The sequence below is a fragment of the Nothobranchius furzeri genome, chromosome 5, assembly GCF_043380555.1.
Source record: "Nothobranchius furzeri strain GRZ-AD chromosome 5, NfurGRZ-RIMD1, whole genome shotgun sequence".
NCBI classification, from domain to species: Eukaryota; Metazoa; Chordata; class Actinopteri; order Cyprinodontiformes; family Nothobranchiidae; genus Nothobranchius; species Nothobranchius furzeri.
Genome location: NC_091745.1, coordinates 80065121 through 80077620, shown reverse-complemented (window position 1 = coordinate 80077620; position 12500 = coordinate 80065121). Strand labels below are relative to the sequence as shown.

The window sequence follows — 12500 nt, the reverse complement described above, 5'->3', positions numbered from 1 at the left end:
AGCTAACAGCGAGGCTGATGCAAGCTCCCGTCCTCCCTGTTCTGATGCGACGCCTCTCGCGTTAATCTAGTACGTTCGGGGCTGAAAAGTAGTTTTACGTTTGATTTCCTGTACCGGTTAATGTGGACCTCTTCTCCTCAGCTCACCATCGCTGCATCCGTTCACTGCAGCGCTCTAAAGAGTCATTGTTCTTCGCAGGGTTAATAAAATCAAGTTCTTTTTGTCTTTGCGACACGAACAGCCTGTTGCATCCTCCGCCTCCACGGCCAATGATGTCATCATGCTTTTGATGATGTCATTGTGAACAACAGACGTCACCACGCCTGTGGTGAGTTTTATTTTTAGCCAGTGCCATGGCTTCCTCTTGGAACCTCGTCTACTCTAAGATCAGCATGAGACAGCGACGTGTCTGAGTCACCTCCTCCCCTCGTTCGTCTCACTCCTCCTCCGTGCCCTCGCCTTCTCAAACCTCTCGACATGCTTTTCCTCTCCTGTTTTCTGTTTGTACCTCTTTTCTTTCCCTTCCTTCTCCTCACAGCTCTTCTTCTGCCTTTCTCCTCCTCTTTCTCTCACTCATCTCCTAATCCCTCCTCTCCACCCTAATTTAAACTCTTTGAAGCCTTCAATGAGGCTCCATAATAAGCTTCTCCCTCTCCAGGCGAGCCAAGAGAGCAGCCTCCCAGTAGCTTTCTGCCTCTCTGTGAGTGCAGGCACGTTAAAATGTGTGTGTTCTGATTATTAGCGCCTCTGCTTGTGAGCTTTTAAGCCTGTGTTTGTGCACATAACATACGAGTGTGTGCACACTTGTGTGAGTGAGAGGAGCGAAGCCTGAGGGGAGGAGACGGGCGTGTTGCGGAGCTTTATAGAATATGACTCAACGGCAGAATAAACTGTGTAAGGAGGTCATTGAAGCTGAATTGAATTAAATGAAATTGAATTGAAGAAAGATCTAAACTGCAGAGATTAATGTTATGGTTTACTCTCAGACGGATTTAAATATGGAAAGCCGAGGTCCACGAGATTATTCAGGACTGGTTTTCAGACGACACGCGGTTCGGGGTGGTGGGAGTTCAGACATGTTAAATGGCACGTTGCTTGTCTTTTAGTGGTTAACTGTTTACACATCTGTACTCATCTGTAGTCCAGCATTAACAATAAAACCTGTTTTCTGTTTTTCCTGTTAGGACACATCACTGGATGTTTCCTGACTGAACGCTCCAGGTGTGGCTGCAGCCTGGAATTCCATCATCAGCATCTCACTGATCTGAGCAGAAAGAAAACACCTGGAATTCTGTTTTATAAACTTCTTAAGACATGTAAAGAATGTTAAAGCTGCTGCCAGTGGTTCATTAAGGTTACCGTGGTAACCGCACACCCGCTTCTCCTGAAACCTGACAGCAAACGTAGTTAAAACTACGGAATCAGCAGGAAGCCTCAGACATCTTTTTGTTGCTGCTGAGGAAACATCTCAGGTTTTTCTGATTCATTCTGTCAAAACTCACAAAGTACTAGTTCTAATTAAACGGCACTTTTGACGTGTCTTTCATTTTCCCCCCAAAGGTGCTGATGATGAAATGTGAGAAAACGATTCTGTGTCAGCATGTTCAGCAGCAAACATCTTTTTCTTGTTCGTGGTTTCAGGGCTTCCGGGTTTGTGACATCATGTTAATGTTGTAGCAGCGTGTTTGCGTGCTCCACCACTGATCAGGCCAGAACGTTTAACCAGGGATGTAAAAGAACAAGCATCCGTAAAAACGCTTCTTTTAGATCCAACGATTCTTGTTTTTGTCTTAAAATAAGATCTGTGGCCAATTTAGAGTTCCCAGTCAACCCAATAAACGTGTCTGTGATATGCAGGCGTAAACTGGAGATGTTAGTCTGTGTGAGAAGGGTCAGATCATCGGCGTCAAGCAGAGAAAACATCTAAGGAGACACAGAAACGACTGAAACTGGGTTCAGAACTGTCCAACTGGTCTGATGAGTCCAGATGGACCCTGGTCCAGAGTGATGGCGGATCAGGGTAAGAAGAGAGGCAGATGATGTGATGCACCCATCATGCCTAGCGCCTACTGCACAAGCCTGTGGGGGCAGGGCTATGATCTGGGCTTGCTGCAGGTGGTCAGGTCTAGGTTCAGCTACAGGATGTGCTCCAGGAATGAGGTCAGCTGACTACCTGAATATCCTGAATGACCAGGTTATTCCATCTTCCCTGATGGCACGGCCATATTCCAAGGTGACAATGCCAGGATTCACCGGGTCAGATGGTGAGAGAGTGGTTCAGAGTCCAGACCTTAACCCCATCTTTGGGATGTGCTGGAGAAGGCTTTGTGCAGCGGCCAGACTCCACCATCATCCGTGCAACATCTTGGTGAAGCATTAACTTGTGTGTTATTATCAAAGCTAAAGGGGTCCAACGAGGTGTTAGAATGTGTGAGGGGCGACGGACGCACAGGAGTCAAGTGCTCGCCCCATAATCGGAAGGTTGCAGGTTCGAGCCCCACTGTCACGGAGGGACCGGTGGCGCCAGTGCTCGGCAGCCTCGCCTCTGTCAGTGCGCCCCAGGGCAGCTGTGGCTACATCGTAGCTCATCACCACCAGTGTGTGAATGTGTGTGTGAATGGATGAATGACTGATTGTGTTGTAAAGCACCTTGGGGGGCTCCAGGACTCTAGAAGGTGCTGTATCAAATACAGACCATTTACCATTTTCCATTTCTTGGGCTGGACAGAGTCTGTTAGCAGATAAAGGCTCTGTAAACGTTAGCATGGATGCAGCCTTCACTAGCTCCGCCTTGATGGGCGTGGCTGAAGATATCAGGCAGAATGAATGAACTCAGAAAAACATCCTGGTAAAGTGTTGATGGTGAACCCAAACAACAACAACCCGGGACTTCAGCAGGATTTCTCAACTGCAGATCTCGCTGAGCTAGAATGGATTAAGCAGCATGCAGCAGGCCCTCCGCGCTGGTTCAACACACGGCGGTGCGAGCACACACTGCCCACTGGCTCGTTGTCTACAAACACACACACACACACACACACACAAGCTCACGCCCCGCTCCGTGGCCTTATCTTCATGATGATAGTCATCAGTAGGGAGCCCACTGGCTGCAGCAGCAGGCTGCTTGGTAGTCATTACTGTTAGCTTAACTGTTTACACTCGTTAATCAAATTAGCAAGACACACACACACACACACACACACACACACACACACACACACACACACACACACACACACACACACACACACACACACACACACACACACACACACACACACACACACACACACACACACGAGATGTAAACAATGAGTCGGGCTTGGAGTTGCATCTTAGATTAATTATCTGTGTCCCAAAGCGGAGACGCAGTCAGAGACAGGGAGGTGGAAGAACGATCTCCACACTTCTGCAGGTAGAAAGATGTCAACTGGACGAATGTGAAGAGGTGATGAGGAGAGGCAGACAGACAGGCTGTATCTAAAGATGCAGACAGGCGGCGGGAAAAGTGGCGAGCAGAGCGGGAACAGTCGAGGCTGTGGTTTTATGTGTCTTCGTTTCTTCAGGTCAACCTCTTAAGGCAAGGCTGAGCTGAGGTTTTGATTCTGGTATGAACGGAGAGTGGCGATACATCCCAGCCTGGGCACTGACGATCAGTAGGTAGGGAGTAAGGTCGTTTAAACAGACCACATGTATTAGAGATGAATCTGGCCGCTAATCAGACCGCATCAAACCCATCCGAGCTCTGCGTTCGTGCCCGTTTCTGTCCAATGATGCCCTTAATCTTGTGTTTGCCATTAGAAATGTTATAAACTTCATGTGGTAAACGGCCTGTGTCTGTATAGAACATTCTTCGGGTTCTACAGCCCCCCAAGGCACTTCACAACACAGTCATTCACCCGTTCACATGCTGGGGAGCTGATGTGGCCACAGCTGCCCCGGGGCGCTCTGACAGAGGCGAGGCTGCTGAACACTGGCGCCACCGGGTCCTCCGACCACCACCAGCAGGCAAGGTGGGTCAAGTGCCTTGCCCAAGGACACAACAGCAGCATTCTCCGCAGGGAGCCGGGATTGAACCCGCAACCTTCCGATAACCCGCTCTACCTCCTGAGCTGCTGCTGTCCATATTTCAACATGTTTTACTTCATATAATTCAAACGTTAGGCAATGGTTTTAGAACGATGGCTGAGACCAGCCAGGTAAACAGGTGTGTTAACGAGGGCTGCATTCCATTCCGATGCAGTCCAGCTTCGATCATGCTCTGTAGAGCAACCGTCCCACTGCTGCAGAGGTGGAACACAGACTGGATTTTCTTGCAGAATTCAATAATGAAGAAAACAACGAAAGATGTTCATAAATACAGAGACTTACGGTTTAATGCAGTTCGGGTTTTATCTCTGTAGACTTGTGTTTTATTGTTGTCCCAAGCTGCGATGGACTGGCTCTCTGTCCAGGGTGAACCCCGCCTGACTGCCCACTGACCGCTGGAGATGGGCACCAGCAAACCCCCGCCCCGGCGACCCCACGTGGACAAAGCGGGTTCAGACAACGGATGGATGGATGGATGGATGTTGTCCGAAGAAAACCAACAGAGAACAACACATCCCAGGAACATAATACATCTGTGTGACAGCACAATGTGTGAGAACCTGAAGCATTTGTCAGAGACTGGAAGCGTTCTATCCCAAGCTTCATGAAGCACTTATGGGACAATAATCAGTTTGGAAAGTGGCTCGGTGCAGCAGCAACAGAACTGGTTGCTTTCGGTTTCCTCTTCAGCGTTCCACTCACAAGGAAACACACCACAGACCCCAAATGTGTCACAACGTGTGTGTGTGTGTGTGTGTGTGTGTGTGTGTGTGTGTGTGTGTGTGTGTGTGTGTGTGTGTGTGTGTGTGTGTGTGTGTGTGTGTGTGTGTGTGTGTGTAAAATCAAGCTTTTTGTAAAAAGAATCCAACGATGGAAATAAAACTAAAGGAGGTGAAACTCAGATTAGGAATCAGCCATAGGACCTCTCTCACACACACACACACACACACACACACACACACACACACACACACACACACAAGTAATGTGTCTATAGTTATATTGTGATGTCTTAGTAAATATTCTGTTTGGTGAGAGATAAACTTTATAGTATTTATCCTAGTGGATCTATAATTAAACGGGTAAACTAGCAGTAGCACATCCAACGTCAAGGAAAGTAAAGTGTTATCATCAGGAGAGGGAGAAGGTTTTAGTGGTTAGCAGCCGTGCGCTAAACCAGTTTTCACATTCAGAGTTGTGCATCTCTCTACGTTGTGTAGCTCTTCATGATTAAAGTCTGTGGGCGGGAAATAACGCCACTTATGCCTAATAAACCCAACTGCTGTTGGTGAAAGTAGAAACACAACATAACAACCAAACAACCAAAGTCATGGCAACAACAACCTGAAAAACGGTGCCGTGTGCTTTCTCTTCTACCGTGTTTGTTTTTACTCAACAGCCCAAATGCTGTTCTGCAGCTGAGTCCAACCAGACATCTGGAAGAAGCTGTTTCAGGTCATGTTTTCATTGTAAGCCCTCAAGTTAGATAAAGTGGGGAAAAACACATTAAATCTGCTAAAACAGTCCAGTTTTTACCCGTAATAATGCTGCTAAACCGACCGAGCAGCGGATAGTTTTAATTCAAACATAAAAGTAAAATAAGGGACAAAAGTCACCGATGTGCTGGTCGGTTGGGTTATTTCATCATCGGAGGCAAACAAAAACTTCAACCAAACCAAAAACCAGTGGCTCACCCCACGCGTGCTGGTCCGTACCCAGAGTCTCCACCTGACCAGTGGATGTGAAGGAGAAGAGGCGTTTTCCAGCAGAGCTGACAGCCTCACAGAGGATCTGGTTCACTTCTGAAAAGCTTCTCTGTGCTTTGGTTCACTCTACCGCTGCTACCAGACGATCTCCGGTGCTCTGCTCCAGCTCCTCCCTCACCACCTGTTTGCTATAATCTGCACACCTGTTTTCATTCCAGCATCAGCTCTCTCAGCCTGGTGACAGATCCTCCTGTTGCTCAGGGGTCCGTGTTGGATTTACACTGATTCTGAAAATGAAAACCTACCGTAACCACAGCAACGTGAAATCAGGTAAGAAGGTGTTCCTTCAGCTCTTCAGGAGCACCTTTGCTTTACCCGGCTCAATAACGTCGCTGGTTTGGTGTAAAGTCTCTCTGCTGCCTCGTCTTCTCCCTGATTGGACCAAACATTTCTTTTCTAGTTAAAACAGACTTAACGGCTCCCTGCAAGCAAACCAGGACCAGAGCATAAAACCAGCCCTGCTCTTTATTGCTCTGTGGTTTCTGATCTCAGATCTAATTGTGACACTTCCTGTGGTGGATGTGCATGAGTGCTGATTGATCCGCCACCAGACAGCTTTATACTTGTAATGAACCGTGAGTTTAACATGTTTCATCTCCAGCAGCTAATCACTTAGCTCCTCTGTGATGCTGGAGCATACGGGCCAACATCACAGCTCCGTGTGCATCGAATAATAAAGATCTCTTTGGTTAATTGTCACGGGCCTGAGTGAAGAAGGACGTGCACGATCCAACAGCTGGATTAGGAGTTCATCTTTGATTTTTACCCTCAGATGATGGGAGGTGCAAAAGATGAGCTGAACAGAAACTGATTAAATGTAAACTTCGGGAAATGACAGAACATGATGGAAAGAGCTGGGGAAGATGACAACACGTCTCAGACTGAGCAGAAAGCAGGTGTGCTTACTGGAAACAGGGATCAGACCTGCACACTGCTCTCTCAGCTGGCTCTGAACCATCCCTTTAGTTATGCTGCTATAGAAGAGGGCCGGGTACTCATGTGTACTCATGTGTACTCGTGTGTACTCGTGCTGGGGAAACGTCATCAGCAACAGCCCGAATACTGTTCCAAGTATTTATCATGGCAAGTTTGCTCAAAGGTCCCGGATGTGTTCATGCTCCACCCCCCGTATCGAGGAGGCTTCCTTCTGCAGAACTGGGACAGCAAAGTATCCCATAATGCATTGCACCACTAACAATTACACTCCTAATGACAGAGGAGGAAGCTCATAACTGTAGTTTTATATCAGAATTATAAAGATGTCCGTTATTGTAAACAACTGTGTGTGACCTGTTATATTTTGTGTATTTTTTTCTTCAGACTCATCGTGATCCCTCAAAACGCTGATTAGCTCACCGACTATAAAAATAAAAGTAGCGGTGCCTCTGGAAATGCTGCTATTTCATCCATTTTGATTGAAGATGGACCAAATAATCCACAACTAATGTAATGGCCGGAACTAGAGGACCTGTGAAGACACAAACACAGTAAGACGTTTTAACTGTCTTTATTAGCCTGAAGCTAACAGGAGGAGTTACCGGGGTAAAACTCAGGTAAGAGCAGAGTCGAAGGCAGGTCGAGACGAAGCGGGTACAAGGAGCAGGCTAGAGATGTGGTCGAAGACAGGCGAGGGTCAGGCGTGGAAACGAGGTCAGGAGGCTATGGTCAGGCAGGATGAAAGGCTGGAAGATTTACTAGCAGGAGCGTTCAATAATCTGGCGCCGGCTTGGTGTTGATCCTGGAGTCCCGTAGGGAGCGATGCAGGTGGAGCTGATGAGGAGTTGATGTGAGACAGGTGGTCTGGATGAGGTTGCTGGGGAAACAGGGCTTGGCTGGAGCGGGGTCATGACAACCAACGTGTATTTGTTGTTATTTTGTTATTTCAGGGACAAACTAGACGTTTATTTTTATGTCAGGTCGTTTTTTAACCGCTCACATCGTCCTCGTCCTCCCGTTCTTGGTAAAATGAGCTTTCAGCTATACGTTTCTTACGTACTTCTCAAGTACACAAGAATGTACTACGGTACTTGAGTACTGAGAAACGGGCCCACGCATTCGGCTTGGCTGACCAGGTTCCAGCTTGCCGAATGGGACGCGACCACTCAGCGGGACAACGTGAGACTCCAGCGCATCGAGGTACAGTTGCTGTTTCTGTTGAGGCAGATGTGGTCGATTCTGGATCAAGTTCCTTCATAAAAAGTCTCCTTTCCCTCTCATGCATGTCCAGGAGAAGGAGTCCAATCAGACTATTCAAACTAATCCCTTAATGTTCACATTTCCCATTATGCAAGATAAAAACGACTTTGGAATCGATATTTCAGCTACTTTCAGGTGATGTGGCAGATGAATCTGCAGAAACCATTTTAACGGTTGATCTCCTCAAATCATAGGACTGATTGGATTTGTTGCCCTTACTTGTTGTCTCTATGAAAGTCCCAAAATGAAATGTCAACGTGTCAGCGTCACAGATTATTTATGCTACAGCGTCTGCAAATAACCTGCAGCACTTTCAGATTAGTTCTGAACTCTTCAGGAAAATAATTTCTTGGTGATTTCAGCATTTTGTTCAGATGTTCTCCTCGTCAGAGTTGCTGCTAACCGCCTTTTGTTCACTGCAAATCTTAAGCTGTTGTGTTTGCATGAATGTTCAGAAAGATAAGCAGATAGAGGCGCGTAGAAGCAGACTGTGGACATGCACGCCACTCAGACTCAACACGCATTCACACAGACTGCAGAGAGGACAGAAACGCTGCCAAGAGCTGAGAACACCGGCAGCCGGGAAAAAGGAAAAGGAGGGATAAGAAACCAAACACACGCTGAATAAAAGACAAACAGGAGGTGAATAAAACGATACAATGAGAGGGAGGGAAATCCGGGAAACCAGCATAGAGACAGAGAAATAGAAAAGGATTAGAAAATAGAAAATAAAAGGAAAAATCAGGAATAAAAATAAAACGATGAATGAAAACTGCAGCTGCAGTTTTGAGCTTCTTAGAGCTGAAATCCACCAACCTGAAGCTGAAGAGTGATTTTTCCTATTCATCAGAAATCCTGACACCCAACAAGGAAAGCTGCTTTAAAAGTGCACAAACAACATCTTCTGTTTTAAACTCTTTCTAACTCGTCCCTCACTTCAACAACCTGGGATCAGTTCGGTTTTCCATCTTGGTCCTGGTCTCAGACGGCTTCAGGCCTAGTCCACATGTAGTCAGGTTTTTTTTAAAACCAATATCCGCCCCTCCAAAAACTTGCATCCACACCACCTCGTTTTAAAAAAAAACTGTCCACACGTACCCGGATAAATACGTTGTTAAGGACATGCCAGACCTGTAGGTGGCAGTACTTCCCCCGTTCTTAACCTCGTCCTTCGTCTGTGGTCTTCCGCAAGGAGCAGTAATTCCTCTTGCAAAAACAAACAAGCAAAAAGCGCTTGGACAATTGATGAAGCGAGCGCAGCTCTGAGGGCATCCATGCTGTCGGCTAGTGTAAACACAGGTCGCACACGTGATGTCAGCATTTTTTTGTCGCGGAAAGTGACGTTGCGGACCTTAAAACTCCGGTTTTGTCCGTCCACACGCAGACACCCAAAACGGAGAAGACGCAGATCTTCACTTTGGCCGGAGTTTTTAAAAAGATCCGTTTTCGTGTGAAAAAACTCCGTTTTCGTGTGGATGACAGGCCAAAACGTAGAAAACTATCTATGGACAGGGCCTGAGTGAACAGCATTTGTGTTTCTGCAGAAGCCAGTGTGCTACGCTGTAATGATCTGTAGTTTGTATATTTATACACTGTAATTAGATCTAAATATTATAATCAGAAGAGGCTGTTTTTATCATCAGGGAGTTTACTTAAACACTCTGTATTGACTGAGAGACAAGAAAAGAGAGTTGGGATCGTTTAAGAATCTTTAATTTCTATAATTATAAATTCTTACTATCTACCAGGACTAACTCTGTGATGGATGCATATGGATTTGAATGTTTCGTGTTGGTGTGTGTGTGTGTGTGTGTGTGTGTGTGTGTGTGTGTGTTGTTCAGAATCTCTAGGCTGGCGTAGCGAATCTGGTTGTTATGACTAGGAACCACGAGGCTTCAGGAGCTGATGACATGAGCCGCCATTTTGCCGCAACTACGTACCCTGTGGAGCCTCCCGTATAGATCAGGAAATGCCAGGTCCTCGGACCTCGGATGTACTGGAGCTGGTGAAACAGCGGTCGCAGCACTACAAAGCCCGTCTGTGGGTCGGCTCCCGGTATCAGCGGCAGGCGTCAGCAAGTTCACTCTTATTTTGAAGGAACGTCGTCTTGTTGTTCAAACGACGGAAATCTCCAGCTTGACAGTTCTCAGCTTAAAGTAGGAAGTACATCTGGCCAGGCTGCACTTCTCTTTTGCGGTGATGGATCGAGAGCTGGTTGAAAACTACGTTGAGAGTATGATGTAACTCCTTTGGAGCTCAGATCGAACAGAGCTGAGGATAAAATGGCGTTGCCTTGTTTTATATCCCCTAATTGTTTACAAATCTTAGTAAACCGGATTGGACAGCTTCATTAAACAACCCAGATTCTCTCTACGACAGACGAAAGTTCTGATTGGTTGAAAACAATGTGTCATGCGTTTCCATGGTAATGTAGATCAGTCTGTCTGGTGCAGTCCTGTTTATTCATTTAAACACTGAACTCATGACATCTTTATTTCACAGATCATTCACCTGATTATTAATGATCAACATATACTCTGATTAGCTTTATCACAAATAAAGTACTTTGATTAATTAATGGAAAGCGTTCTTCTTCTCTTCTTCTGTCTCTTCTCCTGGAATGTAAACATACTGAACCCAGCATCCGACCTTGGCGGTGTTACTGTGTGAAGGGGCAGCTGTTAAGGGCAGACAATAGGATCTTAATAACGCCACATGTTGAAGTTGAAGCTGCTACTGAACTCCAGTTTGATCCAAATCAACCAGAGAACAGCAGGAATCAGTGATAACCAGAACAAGGAGGTAAAAATCGATAAACGTGTGTGAGGATGAAGGATCCTGGATCCTGTATGAAAAGAACATTGTTTAAATAAAACTACAATCATCTGCAAAACACTGTTATTAGTTCATCAGTAGTGTGTGAGAAGGCAGTTGTTTTACTTCATTTCAGTGACAGATTTAAAATCCATTTCTCTAAAAACTTAGCAAGTTGCTTTTTGTCTTCACCGTTTCCCACGTTGGTCCAATCAAGACACACAGAGAAGGATCCGTGGGCGGCAGTCACAGAGAAGGAGATGTTGTGCTAATTATGGTTTACCCCTGGTGTGGGTGGAAATTACTACCTAAAATAACAACTTCCTGGTTCTATTCTCAGCTGAGGTCAGCAGCGGAGGAGTACGACACGCTGCGAGGCAGTGATACGGCTCCGTCAGTTTGTCCCACACCTGCTGCGTATCCTTCACTCAAACGCTGTGTGTGTGTGTGTGTCTGTGTGTGTGTGTGTGTGTGTGTGTGTGTGTGTGTGTGTGTGTGTGTGTGAGACAGAGAAGTGAATAAAAAATGTGGACAGTGTTTGATGTGTGTGTATTTTTGTACCCAATCAAGGTCATTTCCATCGTTCTTTTAAATCAGGGATTAATTACATTTTTCTACAAAGGAGACATGTGACACACATGAGTCATGTGACACACATGAGTCATGTGACTCTGACCACAAACACACAACCATCAGGTTATTGAGGAGGCTTCTATGACCCTGATGTCAGCAACATAAGCTTTTATGCTAGGGTGTTTCTAACACGGCCAAACAGCAAGACGATGTCATGATGGGAAGAAGTCGTTCGGTAATCTCGTTATTTTACCAGATTATACAAACGTTCAGATTATACAAACATTCTTTGGGTTGATGGACTTTGTGTGAAACGGCTGAGAGCGGTGTGAGAGTTCATAGTCATCAGCTGATCTGGGTTCAGCATAAAGGAGGTTCAGAAAATCGTGTGTGTGTGTGTGTGTGTGTGTGTGTGTGTGTGTGTGTGTGTGTGTGTGTGTGTGTGTGTGTGTGTGTGTGTGTGTGGTTGGCTGTAAAAGGTCTGGTTTTATCTCTGCAGGCTGGTTTGAATCAATAGTGCTGGAAAGTGCTGAAATAGCAGCCTGATGCACACACACACACACACACACACACACACACACACACACACACACACACACACACACACACACACACACACACACACACACACACACACACACACACACACACACACACACACACACACACACGAATGTATATGCAACGATACAAAAGGGTGACTCACTCGAGCAGCAAACATAGATGAGAGCGCTGACTTCTGAAATGACACACACACACACACACACACACACACACACACACACACACACACACACACACACACACACACAGAGAACCGGGGTAGAAGATGACTCCTGACATAACTCCAGGGTTTGGAGCAGTGAGATCGGCTACTGCTTTGTTCAACATGCTGAAAAGTTCTGCCCGTCCTGTTCCTGATCCACTCACTCGACCTTAAACGGTTTACAACCTCTTGAGTCACGAAGCTGGAGCAGAAATGAGTCACATTCCCACAACGTCTTCTGCTCTCTGACCACCACAGCTTCATCTGCTGCCATGGTCACATGTTCTTGTCTTCCC

The 12500-nt window shown here is 46.2% G+C and overlaps 2 long non-coding RNA genes across 2 annotated transcripts in view; one reads left to right on the top strand and one right to left on the bottom strand.

Annotated features, from left to right (window-relative positions):
* The window catches only part of LOC139069897 (uncharacterized), a 73827-nt gene extending 67933 nt beyond the window's left edge, over positions 1-5894 (bottom strand). The window contains exon 1 of the long non-coding RNA XR_011520571.1: positions 5784-5894. This is a non-coding gene — a long non-coding RNA (uncharacterized lncRNA). The remainder of the gene's footprint in view (positions 1-5783) is intronic.
* Positions 5895-6002: 108 nt separating this feature from the next.
* The window catches only part of LOC139069896 (uncharacterized), an 18053-nt gene continuing 11555 nt past the window's right edge, over positions 6003-12500 (top strand). The window contains exons 1-2 of the long non-coding RNA XR_011520570.1: positions 6003-6125; positions 7176-7342. This is a non-coding gene — a long non-coding RNA (uncharacterized lncRNA). The remainder of the gene's footprint in view (positions 6126-7175; positions 7343-12500) is intronic.